Raw genomic sequence first — 7,106 nt, forward strand, 5'->3', positions numbered from 1 at the left:
CCTGAATTAAGCAAGCCATTGATACACACAAACATGCTCACAAAAAAATATCACTCTGTCACTCTGTCTTTTAGCCCTAATTCCTGCTTGCAACTGTATTGCCTTTGCTGTATCTTGATGATAGGATTCTTGGCCACCATTTTTCCTTGGGTTCAGTTAATTAAGTCACTACTTCCAATCTCTGCCATTTTCTCTCTACTGACCACCCAGCCATCTTTACACAGCACTGAATTCTGAAACGATCCTAGGAGCTAACACTGAAAAAGAAGTGTATGCTCTGAAGAACAGAACCAGGACAGGTAAGGCAAAGTTACAGTGAGAGAAATGGTATGTTAATAAAAGGAAAATCTAGCTCTGTGGGGTATCTTGCAATGAGCTAGCTGCCACAGAAGTAATGAACTGAACACGAGTAAATATATTTAAGTCAAGGAGGAATGATTAACACAATAAGACATTCTTTGGAAAGAGATATATGGGAGAGCACCAAAGAGTCTTTCTACCTTTAGTATTATATAAGAACAAGATACTAAATACAGTTAAATACTTAAGTGTAACTGGACATTAAACTCAGTTTTGTATGAAGCACCAAAGGCTGAGAGTAAACATACCCAAGCGAGGTGAGGGGGACAGACTCCCCTGAAAAGGACATGCTAAGTGTGTGAAACTGATTCTGCCAGCATAGGGAATTGCCATAGCAGACAGGAAAAGAGAATTGTTGAAGAGGAAGGGGTAATCAGAGTGTTCCGCTCCACCTTCTCAAGCCAAGTCTGAGCTTGGAGTAAATAGCTTGATTTGTATTCCTGGAACTGGAGGGAGGCATAGGAATAAGGAATGAGGCCAGATACAAACTTAAAAAATTTAAAGGCAACAGGAGTAACTAAAGCTGCCCACTGGGAGACAGAGAAAGGGGGGGGTCCTGGGAAGGAGTTGGGACTTTCCCCAATAGGCTCAGTTTCCCCATGGGGCATATGGAGTTGGCCTTGAGCCATTCAGAAGGAATCTTAACCAAGAGGGCTGCTTAAAGAGCAACAAGACCCTAAAAAAGAGAATCTATGTGTGATGAAGTGCTATGGTTCCAGGGACTGAGAGAGGGAACGGGAAGCTGACAGTTGAATGAAGCATCCAATTATCCATTAATAGCCAAGGAATACACTCCGCCGTAAGTGGAGGCCCTTTGTGTGTTTGAGGACATATGGAATAGATTGCCTGGACTGATAGAGAGTTTAGGGAACTATCATTGGAGCTTTATATTAGGACCACACTTTGAAGGGCCCTAACTGCCCACCTAAATCCTACAGTACAAACGAGTAAGTGGAATTCAGCATTGTTATTGGACTGAGTAAGGTCATGATGTTAAATAATTGGGAAATATATTCTTCCATGGGCCCACTCATTTCCCTATTGTGGACCAGATTTTCCCCAAATCAAACTGAACCAATTTCTATTGAGGTCTACTCTTTCATATTCTTTCCTTTATCCTTATACTCAGCTTTCTCCCTTCTAAATTTTTTGTTTGTTCGTTCATATACAATGAAGTCATATTTAACATTGTCTTCACTGTTCCATGCTAGTATTACTTCGCCTGCTAAAATCACACCTACTTTCTACTATTATTATCAATTTTATCAGACATTCCTTATTCCATCTCTCATTCACCAAACCCAAACTTTCTATCTGATGTTTTCCTCACTTTCTTAGACCTGTATCTCCTTATATCATCAAATCACTTTCCTTGAGACTTTGCAAACTCAACTCAAAACTCAATTCTTCTGTGATGCGTGTAAGATTCTGCAGAATCCTTTAGGGCATTCTCCTAAAGGAAAAATCCTAAATTAAAATGATTGAAAATTATATTCATCCCCCAAAATTTCACTGTGACCCACATCACTCCCACCTTCTATTTTATTCTTACGTAGCCTGGGGTCTTCTTTGAACCAGGGCTGTGTTTTTAAGGAGATGTAGAGTTTACCCAAGTAAATGTCTCACTATTTAAAATTGCTAATGATAACAGTACTTAATTAGATTAAATGCTTTTGGCAACTTTCTAGCTCTGAAAGTGTTTCCTAACAATAACTATTGATGATACTAATCGATAAGCATGAAAAGCATGAGTGACTTCTATATCTGTAAAACTATTTTTCAGTACCCATTACTATGGTCTCTTGAGACTACTTTGCATACTTTCATTTGTTTACTTGATGCTAAATCCTGGAACTGCTTTTGTGGGACACATATAAGGAAAGTGTCTCTGGTCTCTGAAGTCTTTCCTGCTTCATCAAAATTCATTAGAGAAGAAAAGTGACTATTCTGGCAAATATCCATAGTATTTCGCTGCAGTGTTTGCATTTTATTAAACTAACTCATTTAAAATAAAAACTCATATTTTATACAGTACTATTTGTTTCCTTTATTTTACATAGTGGCACTACTCAAGTGTAGTTTTAAAATAAGCCTATAGAGAAGGGCTTTATTTTTGCTTTTTTGTTGTAACTGTTGGGGATATATGTATGTATGTGTGTGTGTGTATTTTAAGAATTCCTTTAGGTTTATTCAACTTCTTTCATTTTCTTTTGTTTGTGTAACTTAAAAATCAATAATCATTTTCTTGCTTCATGTTAAATAGTTCAGATAAAATGCAAAAGCAAGAAATTACACCTGATACTTGAAAGTTGCTATTCCTGACAGCGCTTCATCTTTCTTCATGCCCATATTGGCTTTTCTCCCAGCCCATCCATTGCTTGATGTAAGTGTTATAAATTGCTCTAAAGTTCCATAAAGCATAATAAACATAAATCAATATTTCTTCGTTAAAAACTTAGAAATGCTGATCCAGCCCAGATTAGTTATAGATGTCTTAAACCCATCCTGTCCCTTGGTTATTTTATTTTACCAGAAGCCACTTCTGGGCTCGAGAATGTCTCTCTTTTTGTTTTCCTCTCTGACCTTAGTCACACAGACACCTTCCGTGACACATCAGGACAGATTGTGGGGAAGTTATCATTCAGCAGCCTTAGAAAAGCCCCATTCTTTTTCCTTCTGGCCTCTGATCCTGGCAACTTTGGTAGAGTGACGTGACAGTCTCAGACAAATTTAGACCACAGGCCAGCAATATGTCAAGCTCGTCTGAGGCAAATTCCAGTTTGTCATGGGAAAAAAAAAATGTTCATTTTCTTCTGAGATTCCATGAATTAAGCCAAAGCCCACTTCTTTCCTTCTGGCTTGCAAATGTAGCATCTGATCTAAATGGAACACCTGCAGACTGCTTCATGACAAAACTGACCCGATTGAATTTCCACTCTCCTTGGAATTTTTTAATATGATTATATGCTGTACCCTTGGATATAAAAGCACATCCCGCTCCTGGAAATGACAGCTTGCCCCTACAGCCAACTGATGCTATTTATGTGGCATTGTTGTTATTTATTCTCATCTCAAAGGGAATGATTGAATGGCTTTGTGGTTTCTCCCAAGAAACTGTGGAGCTATATAGTACGAAATCTGCAAGCTCAGGTGATCATCTTTCTTGAGGAGATTTTCACAGGAAGCTCTTTGGAAATTGCAAGAAAATGTTGGTAGGACATTAGACAAAGTGGTTTTATTAGGCTTATTGACTGAAAGCTCACTTTTCATGCGAATTGTGACCCAGTGTGCTTAGAGGACAGACTGTCTTCTCCTCCAGACCTCATCCCCCTCCAGCCAAAAGCAATGCTCTTTCCACCCACTCCCAGGATACCTGAAAGCAGGTATGTGTATCATGGGAATGAGAGTAAGGAGAATTAGATGGACCTTCCACTTGCCCCAGTCTGAAAAACCGCTATTAGCCTTTCATTCCTTTGGATTCTGAAAACTGTTTGATCAATAGAAAAAGAAATATAAATGACCTCTAAATATATAAAAAGACGCCAAACTGGTCTCATAATAAGGGCAATATAAATTAAAAATATACTCAGATATAATCTTTTACTAATGAGATTAGCAATACCAAAATTTAACACATTATTTTTAGTGACCCTTTGAACAAACAGGAATCCTCTTAGCATTGTTGGTGGGTGCTGTCCTGATGGAGGAGAATTAGGAAGAGCTATCAAACTTAGAAGTGCAATTACCCTTTGCTTTTAGCAGTCCCAATCTTGGGAACTGATCCTTCAGTAAAAATTGCACATATGAATGAAAAATATATACAGTTATACATTGAAAAACTCTAAATATCACAACTTCAAAACAACTCAAGTTCCATCAATAAGGGACTGGTTAAATTAACTATGAGATATTCACCCAATGGAATATTATACAGCAGTATAAGAGAATGGGGAAGCTCATTATATACTGATATGGAAATATCTCTAGGTTGTATCTTTTTTTTTAAACATCTTTATTAGAGTATAATTGCTTTACAATGGTGTGTCAATTTCTGCTTTATAACAACAAAAAAATATGGAACGCTTCACGAATTTGCATGTCATCCTTGCGCAGGGGCCATGCTAATCCTCTCTGTATCGTTCCAATTTTAGTATATGTGCTGCCCAAGTGTGCACTAGGTTGTATCTTTAAATGGATAAATGAAGACACAGAGCAGTTCATATATAGCAATATATGTTTATATGGAAAAAGGGAATAAGAATTCATCTTTATTCTTGCTTCATATTTGCATAAAGATATACTGAAAGGATACTTAAGAAATTAATAACAGTGGTTACCTGTGGAAAGGAACAAGATGGATGGGGTCAGGGAAAGGAATAAGAATTATCAGTGTTTACTGCTTTTATTTTTGAACCATGTGTAACCTACTAAATTTTTTTAGAGACAGAATATTTATGTATTTAAGTATTTATTTTGTAAAGCATTTTTTATTGTGGTAAAATATATACAGCTTAAAATCTGCCACTTTCACTATTTTTAAGCATACAATTCAGTGGCATTAATTACATTCACAATATTGTACAACCCTCAGTATTGTCAACTTCAAGAACATTTTCATCACCCCAAACAGAAACTCTTAACAATTAAGCAGTAACTTTCCATTCTCCCTTCCCCCAGCCTCTAGTTACCTCAAGTCTTCTTTCCGTCTCTATGACTTTGCCTATTCTAGAAATTTCATATCAGTGGAATCATATAATATTTGTCTTTTTGTGTCCAGTTTATTTCCCTTAGCATGATCTCTTCAAGGTTTATGCATGTTGTACCATGTATCAGAACTTCATTTCTTTTTATGACTGAAAAATATTCCACTATATGCATAAAACACATTTTCTTATCCATTCATCTGTTGATGGACACTAAGGTTGTTTCTTCCGTTTGTCTATTATGATTAATGCTGTAATGAACATTAGAGTAAAAATATCTGTTTGAGTCCTTGCTTTCAACTCTTTTGGCTATACACCTAAGAGTGGAATTGTTAAGTTATTTGGTAATTCTGAGTTTAACTTTTCAAGAAACCACCAAGCTGTTTTCCACCGTGGCTGCACCTTTTACATTCCACCAGCACTGTACAAGGATTCCAATTTCTCTACACTGTCGCTAACACTTGTTATTTTCGATTATTTTGAATGTAGCCATGGTAGTAAGTGCGAAATTGTATCTCATTGTGGTTCGACCTGCTCAGAAATTTTAAATTAATGAGAAGACTGTCATAAATATCTTTTATTAAACTATAATACCTGTGAAAAAATACTACAATTCTGTTATTAAATCAAAAAGTCAGTTGACAGCTTGCAGACATCAGGTTGTTAAGGGCCTGTGACTGGGCAGGTCCTATCTTCTGAATGTACATAAAAGGCACCTACAACCATGGTTATTAATATCACATGTCTACCAGAAGCTAACTGCTTTATGCCATTGATCTTTCCCCACATTCCTGTGAGATAGATATTTTAATCCACTTTTTACAGATGAGGAAGCTGAGGGTCTTCTAGGATAAAGAACATAGCCAAAGTCAGACCTCTAGTAAATTGAAATGCCAGGATTCAAACAAATGTCTGCTTGATCTCCAGTCCTGAGCGCTTTCTGCCATAACAAGGCTTCAGAGGGAGGGAAACAACCAGGAAGGGACAGAAGACAATCAGGTGACATTTTAATTACTTCCAATCTTGCACGAGTTGGCTGTCATTTAAATGGGTTTTTTGTCCAGGATTTATTCCATTAAGCCCAAGTCTTTTCTTTTCTTCCTTTCTTCCTGCGGTGTGTGCCCTAACTTGCGCCATTTTCTCTGAAATCTCAGATCCACAAACACTTTGCCAAAGACCACAGGGCTTCCTGCTAGCCTGGCACCTGAGGGCCTCTCCTTTCTCTGTGACTTGTGAACACCCCAGGCTTCAGACCACAATTTCAAATACACTTCCAGCTAAGTGGCAGTTCCTCTACAGAAAGGAATGAGGTACAAGGCAGAAGAGATAGGCTGAACTCCAAGCTAGTCTGAACTGGGTCCTAGCAGAAAGAGAGTGCACCCAATGGTCAACTCATTCCATCCATGTACTGACAGGTGGAATGAGTTGCCAGCCCCTTCCGTGGATATCACGTTCTGCTTCGGGCACAGTGTCTACATCTGTGAACAGCTGCTGCCAAATGCTGCTTGGAGATGGCCTGCCTGCCCGCCCGCCCCCCACCCCCACCAAACAGAGTCTGCTATAGAGCAAACCAATCGCCTCTTTACCAGGTGCACATATGGGTGGGGCCATTAACAAGACCTGGGCAACCGGCATCACACAGAGTAATATCAAACCCTGGGAAATTTATGATCTTGCCAATGAAGCTAAGCTCTTTCTTTGTAGAAACTCAAGGCAACTTTTACCACTTCATCTCAACACAAAGAAGCTTTTAATGAACTATATTACAATAAAAGCATTTCACTTGGAGAAGAATGTGTCACAACGAGATATTACTTCAGGACAGATTTGTGTCCCTTGAATGGTGATATAAAAATAATCTTAAAAAAATTTAGCCCAATTTATAAGAAAATATTTTGTATATATATATGGAGGCTACTCATTCAGAAAAAAAACCAATTCTGACTCTGTTGGGTAGGCTGTTAGATTCAGGCTCAAAAGGAAGGTCAAAGAAAGTGCGATCTGAAGCTTCTTGGAAAGATCTGGAATATATATGCCACCCTG

General features: G+C 38.0%; 1 non-coding gene across 1 annotated transcript; it reads right to left on the reverse strand.

Annotated features, from left to right (window-relative positions):
* Positions 1-4,428: 4,428 nt before the first annotated feature.
* On the reverse strand, positions 4,429-4,535 carry LOC115802397 (U6 spliceosomal RNA). The gene has a single exon (XR_004022863.1). It is a non-coding gene; the product is annotated as a U6 spliceosomal RNA (small nuclear RNA).
* Positions 4,536-7,106: the final 2,571 nt, after the last annotated feature.

The sequence above is a fragment of the Delphinapterus leucas genome, chromosome 4 (genome assembly GCF_059928025.1).
Source record: "Delphinapterus leucas isolate spDelLeu-1000000601 "Yukka" chromosome 4, BTC_Dleu_Yukka2, whole genome shotgun sequence".
Classification (NCBI taxonomy): domain Eukaryota; kingdom Metazoa; phylum Chordata; class Mammalia; order Artiodactyla; family Monodontidae; genus Delphinapterus; species Delphinapterus leucas.